Source organism: Triticum dicoccoides, chromosome 7B (assembly GCF_002162155.2).
Source record: "Triticum dicoccoides isolate Atlit2015 ecotype Zavitan chromosome 7B, WEW_v2.0, whole genome shotgun sequence".
Taxonomy (NCBI): Eukaryota; Viridiplantae; Streptophyta; class Magnoliopsida; order Poales; family Poaceae; genus Triticum; species Triticum dicoccoides.
In genome coordinates this window covers 306,521,247-306,534,512 of record NC_041393.1, presented here as the reverse complement: position 1 = coordinate 306,534,512, position 13,266 = coordinate 306,521,247, and the positions used below count along the sequence as shown (strand labels likewise).

The window sequence follows — 13,266 nt, the reverse complement described above, 5'->3', positions numbered from 1 at the left end:
ATCGATGGTGATGACGATGGCGATGATTTCCCCCTCCCGGAGGGATGTTTCCCCGGGAGAACAGCTCCGCCGGAGCCCTAGATTGGTCCCGCCAAGGTTCCGCCTCGTGGCAGCGGTGTTTCGTCCCGAAAGCTTGCTTATGATTTTTTCCAGGGTAAAAGACTTCATATAGCAGAAGATGGGCACCGGACGCCTGCCAGGTGGCCCATGAGGTAGGGGGCGCGCCCCCATCCTCACGGACGGTGGGTGGCCCCCCTCTGGTATTTTCTTCGCTCAGTATTTTTATTAATTCCCAAAATAACTTCCGTGGAGTTTCAGGACTTTTGGAGTTGTGCAGAATAGGTCTCTAATATTTGCTCTTTTTCCAGCCCAGAATTCCAGCTGCCGGCATTCTCCCTCTTTATGTAAACCTTGTAAAATAAGACAGGATATGCATAAGTATTGTGACATAATGTGTAATAACAGCCCATAATGCACTAAATATCGATATAAAAGCATGCAAAATGGACGTATCTGTTCCTCTTGATCTATTAGTTGGTTCTTTGAGTCTCTTGGTCTCTAGTTCTGGTGCTTCAACCTTGATCTTGTGTCTATGCATAGTCAGGTCAACAGGCCCTGGGTCTGTTGCACCGACACTGAGCAAGCACTTCATTTACCAAACAAAAAGGTTGAAATGTTTAACCTCAATTTCACCATGGATTTTTTTAAGATAAGATAATCTTCAAAGATGGCATTCAAGATGAAGAAAGAATAAAAATTGAAGGCTATGAATTCAGTCAAGCAACATTAGATCTACATATTAACTAATGACACAAAAATTCAGAATTAGCAATATGTCCCAGGGAATGGCGAGAGGGGAGAAAGTTTCTCACAAGTGGCAGCAGTATGAGTGCCCTGTGGCAGACTTCCACCCATACAGGAGGATAATGGGAACAAACTGAGTCGAGGTGGGGCAACAACTTTAAAAGGGAACGCACGATAAATTTCTTCTGAAGATCGTGGGGAGATGAAGTGAAGTGTCAAGAACTTTAAAAGGGAACCCATCAGTTCCTTTTGAAAATTATGGGGAGATGAAGTGGAGTCTCAGCCATCAATTACCTGCAGTAAAAAAACTTGTTTTAGTTTTAGGAGGTTGTTCCAGTTGTGGTAGATGGAAATGGAGAAGATTAAACAGTGTGGGCCATTTCGAGCATTGGGTTGCGCAGAAGTTAAAGCAATGCTCTGTGTATAACTCGTGTTAGCAAAGAAAAAATACTGAAGAACAACAGGAGAACAGGAACATCAGTTGTACTCTATAGGTCGCCATCCTCGTCCAGTTAAGCTAGCAAGCACCTTGGAGCAACCAACAAGTGGCAAGATACATATGAATATAAGATCAGAACACTAACTAAAGCTAATCACAAAGCAAATGGAGAGCTCTGCAAGCACCTTGCAGTGAAGCACCAAAAAGCATATGTACCTTGCGACACTGATGGCCGCACCGAGGAGGCAGGGGAGGCCGGCGAGGTTCACCTCCCGAGGTTGTCCCACTGTAACGGGAGCTGCCGTGGGGACGACCGCATCCTATTCGTCCAAGGCCCTCGGCGCAAGTAAGGCCCGGAGCAGACTAGCAGCATGTGCACAGGCTAAATCGGCCAAGCGTGGATGCATTGTACGACTTAATGGCGGCGACGAGGAGGCAGGGAGACCGGAGAGATTATCCTTGCCCAGCTCATCCCGCTGGAACCGGGGGCCCGGTGGGGATGGCCGCATCAAGCGCGTCCGAGGCTTCCGATGCGATGAGGGCCTGAAGCACAACAACGACATGAAGGAGCTCCTCCGGCTCTTGCAGGTCTTCATGGCAACGGCGAAGAGGTTGGAGGAGGCCAACGAGCTTCTCCCCATTAATCTCGCTAGATCCTCGCTTGGATGGCCGTGTGCTGGTGTGTCCTACCCGTCTGAGGCTGCCGACGCGAGGACAGTCGAGAGCAGAGAAGGACGTGAGGAAGGTCTTCCAGCTCTGACCCGCAGTGTGGGGAGGCCGCCGGTGCGAAGTGAGCTTGGAGCAATCAACAAAACAACATCGCAAGGGATAGAGGAAGCTCCTCTGGCTCTAATTGTAGGTGTGGGGGGGGGGGGAATTGGGCGAAAGATGGTGGGTTCACGCCTGAGCGAGAACGCATGATGTGTAACTGAATGCTGATGTGTCGTTCCTTATGCTGGTCAGTTTTTGGTCGGTCCCACTTGTAAGCCAAGAGTGCAACAATGGCCGACGTGCTGATGTGGATAGGCTGCATGTCAAGAGAAATCAAATAGTGGGGATGAACTATTTAGATACTATAGATATCAAGGATTACTCATATAGGCTCATGCCTTGCATGTATCCAAATGGAATCTCTATTCCAAATTGAGGCATCAATGATGTTCAACTCACTCCTCAAGCGACAAAATATATTTTCATCAAGCGGTGTAGTGAAGATATCCGCCAATTACTTGTCAGTTCGAACCTGCTTAAGATTAATGTCTGCTTTAGCAACATGATCATGAATGAAATGGTGACGAACTTCAATATGCTTACTTCGAGAATGTTGCACATGATTGTGTGCAATCTTAATAGCACTCCCATTGTCACAAAGCAATGGAACAAGTCTCACATGTATCCCATAATCTTTGAGAGTTTGGGTCATCCAGAGTAACTGAGCACAACATGATCCCGCGGCAATGTATTCCGCTTCGCCGGTGGATAATGATATCGAATTTTCTTTCTTGGAAGACCAAGAGACAAGGAGTCTACCAATAAATTGACATGTACTCGAAGTGGACTTTCTATCAACCTTGTCACCGGCATAGTCCGAGTTGGAATAGCCAACAAGACCAAAAGATGACCTCTTGGGGTACCAAATGCGAAAGTTTGGTGTATGAATCAAATATTTCACTATCCTTTTGACATTCTTTTGGAGCAGCTTGATACCATGCACACATGCACACACTTAGTATAATATCGGGATGTGAGGCATAAAGATATAATAACAAACCAATCATAGATCGGGAAACCTTTTGGTCAACCGGGTTGCCATCCTTATTCAAGTCAAGATGTCCACTAGTAGGCATGGGTGTTTCCATACCTTTGCTTTCATGCATATTCAACTTCTTGAAGAGATCCTTGGTATACTTTGTTTGTGAGACAAATGTACCTTCCTTAGTTTGCTTGATTTGTAAGCCAAGGAAAAAAATTGAGTTCACTCATCATAGACATCTCAAACTTTCCGGACATCAACCTTCCAAACTTTTCACTTAAATGAGGCTTAGTAAAACCAAATATGATATCATCAACATAAATTTGGCACACAAATAATTCACCATTAGCTCTTTTAATGAAGAGAGTAGAATCAATTTTCCCAATTTCAGAACCCCTTTCAATAAGAAACTTAGTCAACCATTTATACCAAGCTCTAGGGGCTTGTTTAAGACCATAGAGAGCTTTGTGAAGTTTGTAGACATGATTAGGTTTCTTGGGATTAACAAAGCCAAGAGGTTGCTTAACATAAACTTTCTCCTCAATTTCACCATTTATAAAATCACTTTAATATCCATTTGGTATAAGGTGATATCATGGTGATTTTCATAAGCAAGTAAAATGCGAATGGAGTCAAGTCTAGCAACGGGGCATATGTCTCACCATAGTCCATACCTTCAACTTGAGTGTAGCCTTGAGCAACGAGACGATGCTTCTTGTGCACCACTTGTCCATCCTCATCTTGCTTATTCCGGAATACCCACTTTGTTCCAATGATGTTTTGATCATTGTTGGGCCTCTCAACTAATATCAACACTTGGTTACAGTCAAAGTTGTGTAGCTCCTCGTGCATAACATTTATCCAATCCGGGTCCTCAATGTCTTCTTCTACCTTCATAGGTTTAATACTAGAAATGAATGAGTAATGACTACAAAAGTTATCCAAATGAATTTTAGAGCGAGTGATTCTCCCAGTGTTGATGTTGTCGAGGATTTGTTCAACGGAATGATTTTTTGAGACTCTTGCTCTAACTCATGAGAGCTTTCGCTTGGGTTGTGGTGGAACATCCTCACCATCATCATCTTCTTCTTCATTGTTGGTGGCGTCGTCATTTGCTTGTGGAGGTGGAGAAGGAGGTCTAGGTGGATCATCTCGTTGTACTTCCTCATTTCCTTCGTCTTGACATGTTCCACTTGTGGATGCCTCCAAGTCAACTTGGGGTTCACCTTGATGTGTGATGCCGCTTGAACTACGTCGGTATTTTCCCAAAGAGGAAGGGATGATGCAACACAGCTACGGTAGGTATTTCCCTTAATGATGAGACCAAGTTTATCGAACTAGTAGGAGAACCAATCAACACTATGTAAACGGTACCTGCACACAAAGAACAAATACTTGCAACCCGACGTGTAAAAGGGGTTGTCAATCCATTTCTGGTAACGGTGCCAGAAATTGTCACGTGGACGGGATACAAACTATGAAAGATTGGATACATAGATCTCGAATAAAAGCGAAATAAAAGAAGTAACAAAAAAGTGCAGCAAGGTAATTTTGGGTTTTTGGAATAATAGATCTGAAAATTTAAAACAAAAAAGAGGCTATCCAACTCGCTCCCACGGTGATCCCTCGATGTCATGCATCCGTGACCGTCGGATCATCCTCGTTTTGAGCCTAAGCCGTCAGATCTTTACCTCTGGTAAATCTAATATTCACTTGTTGGTAAGTTTCTTTGGAGTATGACTGGTGGGCTCATTTTTGGCATCTATCGACTGGATGAAACGTCGCGCGGGTGCGAAAGGATTTTGGCCAATCCTCTCCTCGCGCGCGGCGTGCTTCCAGTGGGTCGTGGAACCCTAGACCCCTTTCCCCAATCCCACGGCCGCCTCCATCCTCCCGTGCTCCACCCCGAGCGTGCCCGGGCTCCGCCTCCTCCTCCTCAGCCGCCTCCTCTTCTCCCACAGCCCCCCACCATTCCTCCCTTCTGCCCCCTCCTCCTTCTTGGATCCCCACCACGGTGCCGACCTGCAGGCAAAGGACAACAGCGGCAGCGCTCTCCTCATGCCCTCCACTCCCTCGACAACGGTGGCGGCGGCGCCCTCTGGTGGCGGAGGAGGGGGAGATGGTGGAGCGGCAGCGACCTTCCCCTCACGCATCCCATCCCCCCTCGTCATCCCGGATCCCACCGGACCCGAGGCGTGAGGGTGCGGCAGCGACCTGCAAGGGAAGGGCGACGCTCGAATCGATCCAGCGCCATGGATCGGTCCCTGCGGAAGAAAGAGAAGATGAGGGAGAGAGAAGTAAGGAGAGGAAGGAGAAAGAGAGAGGAAAGAGGAGAGGGAGGTGCAGCGTTGACCGATGGCTCGCGCCATGGTGCGGCAGACGGCCATTTCGATGAGATCCACCACCTCTCGAGGTTCTCATCTGCCCCAGGTTGCGACGAAGCCGCGGGAGGTGGAGAGAACTCGATGCGAGGAAGGTACGGAGGAGGATCTCAACCAGCGTGTCTTCAGCCGGAGGAGGGAAGCAGCGGATGCGAGCTAGGAGGCGGATCGGCTCGGCCCAGCCATGGAGCTGCCGCTGCGGACTCCCCGCCGGCCTCCTTCGTCGTCATGTGGATTTGCATGGCAAGTGATGTTGCATTGCCAATGACACATCTGGAATTGTCGTTCGTGACTCCTGTAGGTATTTTTTGTCATCCCCACATATCTTTCTTATCCTCTCTTCATGTATTCTCTCTTATTCCACTGCTCTATGTGGCACAGATGTTCCTGAATTTTTCTTTGTAGTGGTTGGGTGCTGCCATAAAACCTGTAACAGCAGCAAGATGCAGTTCTCCGCAAATCACTTTTAGGTTCTCTCTTTTACCTGTTTATTTCTTGTCTTTGGTCTTGATTTCTTGGTATACAATTTATCTAAATACCACAATATTCCAGATCTGAGAAAGAAGATGAACAAGAGAATCCAATAGAAGAATTTGGTGAAGAACAAGGTGACTAACTCTCTCTCCTATGAATGTTCGTCTCTGTTTTGTAGAAAATTGGTAGGTGACCTCATATTTGTGTTACGGGTTACTTGCCTTCTTCTTTCTACCTAGGTGACCTCATATCTTAAAGCTAAACACAACCTAGGTGTTATTTAGCTTGCTAGTGTAGGTCAGAGGAACAATATGTGGGTCATTGAGTTCACTGCTTTAAGATTGTTGTTCTCATTTGTAGACGAAGAGTTAATGTGTCCAGGTTTTGGTGCATTGACCAGCGAAATTGGGGAAGCTACTGGTCCTTTTAAACTGCACAAATGCATTATGCATTTAGTTCAGATTGTCATGTTTATGATCATATACGGCAGCCTTTTATTTTAAATATAAAACTCCTTTTATGTACAAGCTTATTTGATCGCTGGAAAGCTAAATGATGTTTTCTCATCTCTATATCATGACAGTCCTTGTTAAGATGCAACAATGCCTTGTGCGTGTGTAGGTTGCATTGTTTCTGTATAGGGGCGCATATCAGGATGAGCTTCCCCAGTCCTTCTTTCCCCTCCGCTCATGATCTCTTTCTCTCTCTCCCCTACCCATCTATGCAAGAATTGTTTAGCCTAAACGCTTCTATATGCTGTATGTATTCTTTGATGTACTTTGATCTATTGTGAATCTTGTGATCACAGAACTTTCTGAATCCGACGCTGTCAATCGGGCCACAGAGAGGAAGTGTGGTGGAGATGAGATGGGGACAGAGGATCCTGCAGCGATGTTGTTTCTTTGTTCTCCTGCTCAAGGTTTGCTCTTTCCTACGTACTGTCATGGTGGTTCAGTTTTTCATCTCTACATTGGGATTACACAAAACTATTGATGTTTTAGTTACGTAATTTGTGTACCAGCATGCTGTAAAGAGCTAATGTCGGAACCAATTGTGTATACAGTCCTTGCGCTTGTGATCATGAAAAGATCGAAAGTAAATACTCTGCTTACCATATAGTGAGAGGCCGAACATTCTGAATTGTAAATTCAGGTCACGTTTATTCAACTATTTATTTTGGAGATTTGATCTGCTTGATCTGTTGATAATTTCACCCTTCAATCATGTTTACTTAATAGAGCCTCATATGTATAGTCTGGTAATAATCTGTCCTATTGCCAAATACTAAGTACTAGCTAGGAACTTCAATAGTTGGGTACTTCGCAATGTTTACTCCAGGAAAATGGAATGAGCAAGCTTCTTTCTTGATTAGTTACTTGCTTTTCCTCAAAGACATTCCCCATCTATGTCCCATGTTTTCTTTTTGTATGAATTTCATATTCCCTGGAATATGAGAATACACCGTCCTGATAGACCAGCGGACCAACACATTTCCATGGGATTTTTGAAAAATATATGTGAATTTGCATACACTTTCTATTTTTTTCTTTTCTTATCCATGCTCCCCCGTAGATAAATAGTAGTGTTAACTGAAATGAATGTTCACTTGTGTTCAAATTTCAAGGAAGTGTGCATCACGCTTCTGTTTCTGCAATATGTTTTAGAGTATATGATTTAATTTTCCTACTTCCCCAGTTAAAAATTTATTAGCATCAAAGTAGAGCTTCAGGTTTATGGTTCAATATATCATTGCAAAGTAGTTTATTGCTCAGTATATCACTGCAGGTTCCTTACACCATCAAATTTCAATGTTTTTTATTTTCGTCGATGGAAGTATGTTCTTTGACGATAAAATAGCAGGGATTTCTTTTCTTATCAATTCTAATCCCTCTTTGATGCATTGCAGGTTTGCTATCAAGATCTCAAAAAGGAAAAACAACTTTACTCTGTTTTCTGGAGAACCTTCCCATAGAGTCACTACCTCAACAGAGACAAATATGCGATCAAGGATATATTCGATGGATTTTCAAGCAAAACTTGGAGGCTATTTTTCCAGGTTCATCACTTGCTTTATTGTTTTCTTACCTTCCTTTCTTCAAGACAATATCTTCCTAGCATTGCTCTATAAATTTAAATCCCATCTTTTTGTTTTGATTATCATGGAGTACTCGTCCCGTCTAATCCAAGCAAGGGCCTTCATGTTTGCAGATAGTTTGGTGCTCTCATGGTTATTTTGTAGAGATTGTTCCTCTGTTCATTTCTTGGTAACCGTCTACTGCAGCTCAGCTACTGTCCAGCAGCTGACCTTATGGTGAGTGATTGATGGTGCATGTTTTCCTATTAGTTTCTCTGTATGCCAATGTCTGAATTTTATTAATTTCCATGTAGATTATATTTTTGGATGAATTTCCCTGTAGACTATATTTTTCGATGAAATAAGGTATAATTAGTTATCTGCAGTGCCATGTTTGTGAAGTAATTGTATTTTTTTAGCTGCGTTGTCTGTTTGAATCCGAGTAAAAAATTGGATGCACAAGCCTGGGTATGTTTGGATTTCTTTGGATGGATTAGGGGATCTGCTTGGATCCCCGGGTTTTTTGTTGCTTTGCGGGAGGCTCGGTCGCATGCTGAGATTTGTGACAGTTTTTTGTTGCCTTTCTTAACTGTCTATTGTTGGATTCTATTAGTTTAAGATATTTCGCCGATCTGATTGTTGGTTTGGGTTAGTACAGTTTTAGGTCTTTCCCTTCAGGAATTGTTGGATTACATTAGGTTAAAGCATGACATAGATTTGTGGCCATTATGGTTAGTCCCTATGTGGTTCATTGGCTTAAGGATTAGTTGGTGAATCACATGCCTAATTAATTGTAGGGATTCCTACACCAGGTCAAAATATGATGCAGACTTGTGCCTATTGGGGTTAATTCCTACCTTAGTTCTTTGTCTTACTGTCGTGGGTTGTGGCTCAGTGGATTATGAAGCTATTCTTAGGTGCTTGAATTATATTTTCTGCTACATTCTAGCTATAAATGCCGCTCGTTGTAAATATTGCCTTTGGCCCTTTCTGCCTTATCTTCCTCCTTATGACAATCTCTACTAACTATAAATGCCGCTCGGCCATGCTGTTTAAACTATGTCTTGTCGTTGCTGTTACACTGTGTGCGCCTCCGTATATCTTCTATTTACTGCTGGGCTAGCTAATCTAAAAGCCCTTCTCCTTCATCGGTTTACCTCTGAAGGCAAACATCATGTTTCTTCATGTTAATTCCCTGCTGCAGTTAATATTCTAGGTTCTTTCTCGCCTTTTTCTCATATCGATAGGGACTCACAAGGAAATCAAAGCAAAGAATTGCCAGCTGAATTTAATGTTCAACACAGAGAAGGTCGATTTGTTTTTGTAAAAGGCCTGCTAAGATCCTCTTCCTTTATTTTCTTTCTGGTCTTACCTGTGTGCTTGGTACAAAGAAATACACAGGTTTCACTTATCAGTAGCCAAAAATATAGGTTCAAAAGCTTATTATTTATCTTGCTTTGGTTTTGCCTCCGCATACATAGAAAAAGCAATAGTTTTTAGTCATATTCACGTGTGTTCTTGCCTAAGCAAAAAGAAAACATAATCAGTTTATATCCCACTCTGTTCTTGCTTATTAGATTATGTTGAGCAACTACAGTATCTGTTGTGCCTGAGATAGCAAAACATGTTTCATTTCAGCTATTTCTGCATGTAGAATATTCATGTGCCTCCATTTACCACAGGTTCCTTGCTGCCCTATCATCTTCATCTTGTTATTTGGTTGCTGCTACGTGGACTGTGGTGATTTACTACATTTTGATCTTCTCACTACTCAAGCAAGGTCCTTTCTGAAAAGCTTTCGGACGATATGAGCGCTAAAAAGCTCCAGCTTGTTGTTAACGCTGTTGGACTTGGTAAGCTTGATGAAGCCGAGGTCCATGAGAAAAATATTATGCCGTTATCCTGTACCGGTGGGCGTCGCTGTATAACTGAAAACTTCCATGCCGCGATGACTATTTCCCATGTCCAAGCCTCGCTTGATATAATCACAACCTTCACAACCTTCACGTGTAATCCAAAGTGGCCTTTTTACATTTCTCCAGGCCTTCCATTCTCACTGTGATTCCCCGAGATGTCCTATCAGTAGGCATGCACTTTCTAATAAAAATTTGGCAGTCTACTTGAAGCGAGTCATTTATCTAGCTACAATAACCTTCCTGCTTTTGCAAATAATACTTTATGGTTGGCACTATTGTCTATATCTGCCAAATAACGTTAGTATAGCCAGAAATTCAGATGCCACATGTTAGTGATGGTTTGTTGTTCTGCTATCATTCCATGTTGGTTAGCCATGATAAATTTGATTTCTAGAGTAGCAGATGATTCATGTCAGGTTTCTTTTAGAGATCAAAATATGTGTTGACTCTGAAATAAGTAGTACGCCGTCCAGTTCTACATAGGTGAAAGCATACTGATCCCATTTACATACTATGCAAAACTGGACGGCCTTCTAAATCTCTGAAACTACTATTTGTTGTGTAATCTGTATCACCTCTTCATACTCTGTATATGCTTTCTACTTACCACATCGACTTTTATAGTCAGTTTACCGTGTCATCTATTCAGAATCAAGCAAATTTGGGCTTCTAAAAAACAATCAGGTCGACACAGTAATTTTGGCAAAACGAGAGACTGTGATTTTCCTCTCTTTAATTTTGAATTACCTTTAACTAGAAAATGTTTCCTATTTTTTGGTCTAACCTGTCGTAATTTTGTCTCATCGGTCCATCTATATGAGAACCTTCTAAGTGGAAGTCACAAGGTGGAGCCTTTGACAGGAAAATGTTTCCTGTCTTTTTGTCTAACCTATCATAATTTTTTTCTCGTCGGTCCATCTATATGAGAACCTTCTACGTGGAAGTAGGGATGCAAGCGGGTATCCCGCAAAGTCCCGCATAAGTAGAGAATTAGTTCAAATTGAACTAAATCTGAGAGGAGCAGCTATAACTAAAATAAATATGTTTTGCATGTGGAGCGGGTCGGATCGGGCGCCGCTCTGCACCCCTACGTGGAAGTCACATGGTGGAGTCTCAGTATGTTTTTATTTAAGTTAAGCTGAAAAGTTTTTACATGATATTTGAACTGAAACTTAACTATCTCATGACTTGTACTTCATTTGAGACTCCTGGCTGATACTATGACCAGATCTTCTCCGTCTTGATTCTTAATGCCTTCTTCGTTTTAGTCTCCGTCTACATGTGCAATCAATATTTTGCTAGAGATGTCTATATAGTTGTATTGCACGTTGTTTTTCTGCTATCTAAATAACACTTGCGTTGGCTTTGGCGGTGGTGGTGCAGGATTTGTTGGAAGCCACACAGGGCACCCGAGAAGGAGAGGAGAATGCTCTGAAGAGAGGAAATGATAAGTTTCATTGTTTTGTTTTAAGAGCAAGGGAGTTGATATGTAGTCCCCTAGCTTATTTGTATTCTACTATGTGTATGGCCAAAGAAATCATGATTTTATACACGCATATATTTTTAAACAAAACCTATGTATTTTTTGCTCAAACAGTCACTCGGAAGTGCACATATTTTCAATGCATACATGATTTTGAATGGGTCTTTGTGAAGATGGTAGCAAATATTTTGTGCTATCAAATTAAAATGTGTATATATGCATCTCATTGTAGACAACAATCGACCATGTTTTCTATTAAAGGTGATTGAACCATGGATAATTTTTTCCTTGTGCCTAGGGATTTAGGGTGCCTCGGCGCCATTTGGCGCAACAGGTCCCCGTTATCTCTAACTAAGAGAGATTAAATTTGTTGTCATATGTGCTCGCCCGTAACAAAGTCAACTAAACCATGGATTTATTTTTGCTGCTAACTTAGAATCATCAGCATGATAACCATATTTTAAGTGTAGCATTTTACTACAAATATCGAATAGGTCTTCGCAAAATGCAACTATTTTCATCGACAACATGGCTTTAGCGGATCTTTGCGCCAGTTGGCGCAAAATCGCACCGGTCGGCGGCTGACGAAATGCCTCTGTTACCCAGCCGAGGAACTGAGAAAGAAAGGAAGGGGAAAGACAATATTCACTCAGCTCCTCACGGGCCACATGCATCGCTCTACGTGGACTGGGCTAAATAACATATGGGCTATCCTAATACCTCCTGATCCTATCTCCATATATGCACAACAAAGACATGTTTTTTTCCCTTAGGTTTCTTATCGTTTTCCCTCTTTTTTTGGAGGAACAATATGCATGGCCAGGTTTCTCATCATGATAACCAAGTTTTCAAACTTGCTAAAAAAATACAACCATGCCAACTTTACTCTCTCATCATGGTGGCCATATCTTCAAACTGAACATATTCATATTATTCAAAGTTTCCCTTTTCCCAGACTATTATTTAACAACGTAATAAACATGTTTAAAAAATAGCATGATTTAGTTGAAGGTTCTTGCAGCATGAAACTATTTTCATCGACAACATGTCTTCAGCAGGTCTCTGTGCCATTTGGCGCAACGGGTCAACTAGTAAAAGTAGCAAATAATAGATTGGAAAGTAAATATGATGAAGAATAGACCCGGGGCCATAGATTTCAATAGTGGCTTCTCTCGAGAAAAATAGCATATGGTGGGTAAACAAATTACTGTTGGAAAATTGATAGAACATCAAAAAATCATGAAGATATCCAGGAAATGATCATTATATAGGCATCATGTCCAAGATTAGTAGACCGACTCCTGCCCGCATCTACTACTATTACTCCACACATCGACCCCTATCCAGCATGCATCTAGCGTATTAAGTTCATGGACAAACGGAGTAATGCAATAAGAACAATGACATGATGTAGGCAAGATCTATTCATGTAGGAATAGACCCCATCCTTTTATCCTTAATAGCAACAATACATACGTGTCATGTCCCCTTCTGTCACTGGGATTGAGCACGGTAAGATCGAACCCATCACAAAGCACCTCTTCCCATGGCAAGAAAAATAGATCTAGTCGGCCTAACTGAACCAAAGATTCGAAGAAATATGAGGCTATAAGTAATCATGCATATAAGAGATCAAAGAAACTCAGATAACTTTCATGAAAAAAATAGATCTAATCATAAAGTTGCTACAAAATGATTGTAAAACATCCAAGAATGATAATATAACAGCATGGAACAAGCAAAAAATATAGATACGTTGGAGACATATCAATGTGAAGTTGAGGCTTCCACTTGAACGGACGAAGTGCTCTCCTTTAGCCCTGTTGGACGGATCTTGCCAATAGATAAATCATGAATTGCTTCCGAGGTTTTTTGTCTCCTACATCAATTGGCAGTTACTCTACTTGCGAGCCTTTAGATTCATCAAACTTCACATCTACCG

At 42.2% G+C, this 13,266-nt stretch overlaps 1 long non-coding RNA gene across 6 annotated transcripts; it reads left to right on the top strand.

Annotated features, from left to right (window-relative positions):
- Nucleotides 1-4,799: 4,799 nt before the first annotated feature.
- LOC119336834 lies at nt 4,800-11,482 on the top strand. Of its 6 annotated transcripts, XR_005162853.1 has the most exons (9): nt 4,810-5,674; nt 5,759-5,847; nt 5,930-5,985; nt 6,660-6,770; nt 7,758-7,907; nt 8,060-8,162; nt 9,608-9,778; nt 10,900-10,957; nt 11,225-11,482. It is a non-coding gene; the product is annotated as an uncharacterized LOC119336834 (long non-coding RNA). The 6 variants fall into 6 exon arrangements; XR_005162851.1 differs by having other exon boundaries at nt 4,800-5,674; nt 9,608-10,957; XR_005162852.1 differs by having other exon boundaries at nt 4,812-5,674; nt 10,900-11,482.
- The last annotated feature ends 1,784 nt before the right edge of the window (nt 11,483-13,266 follow it).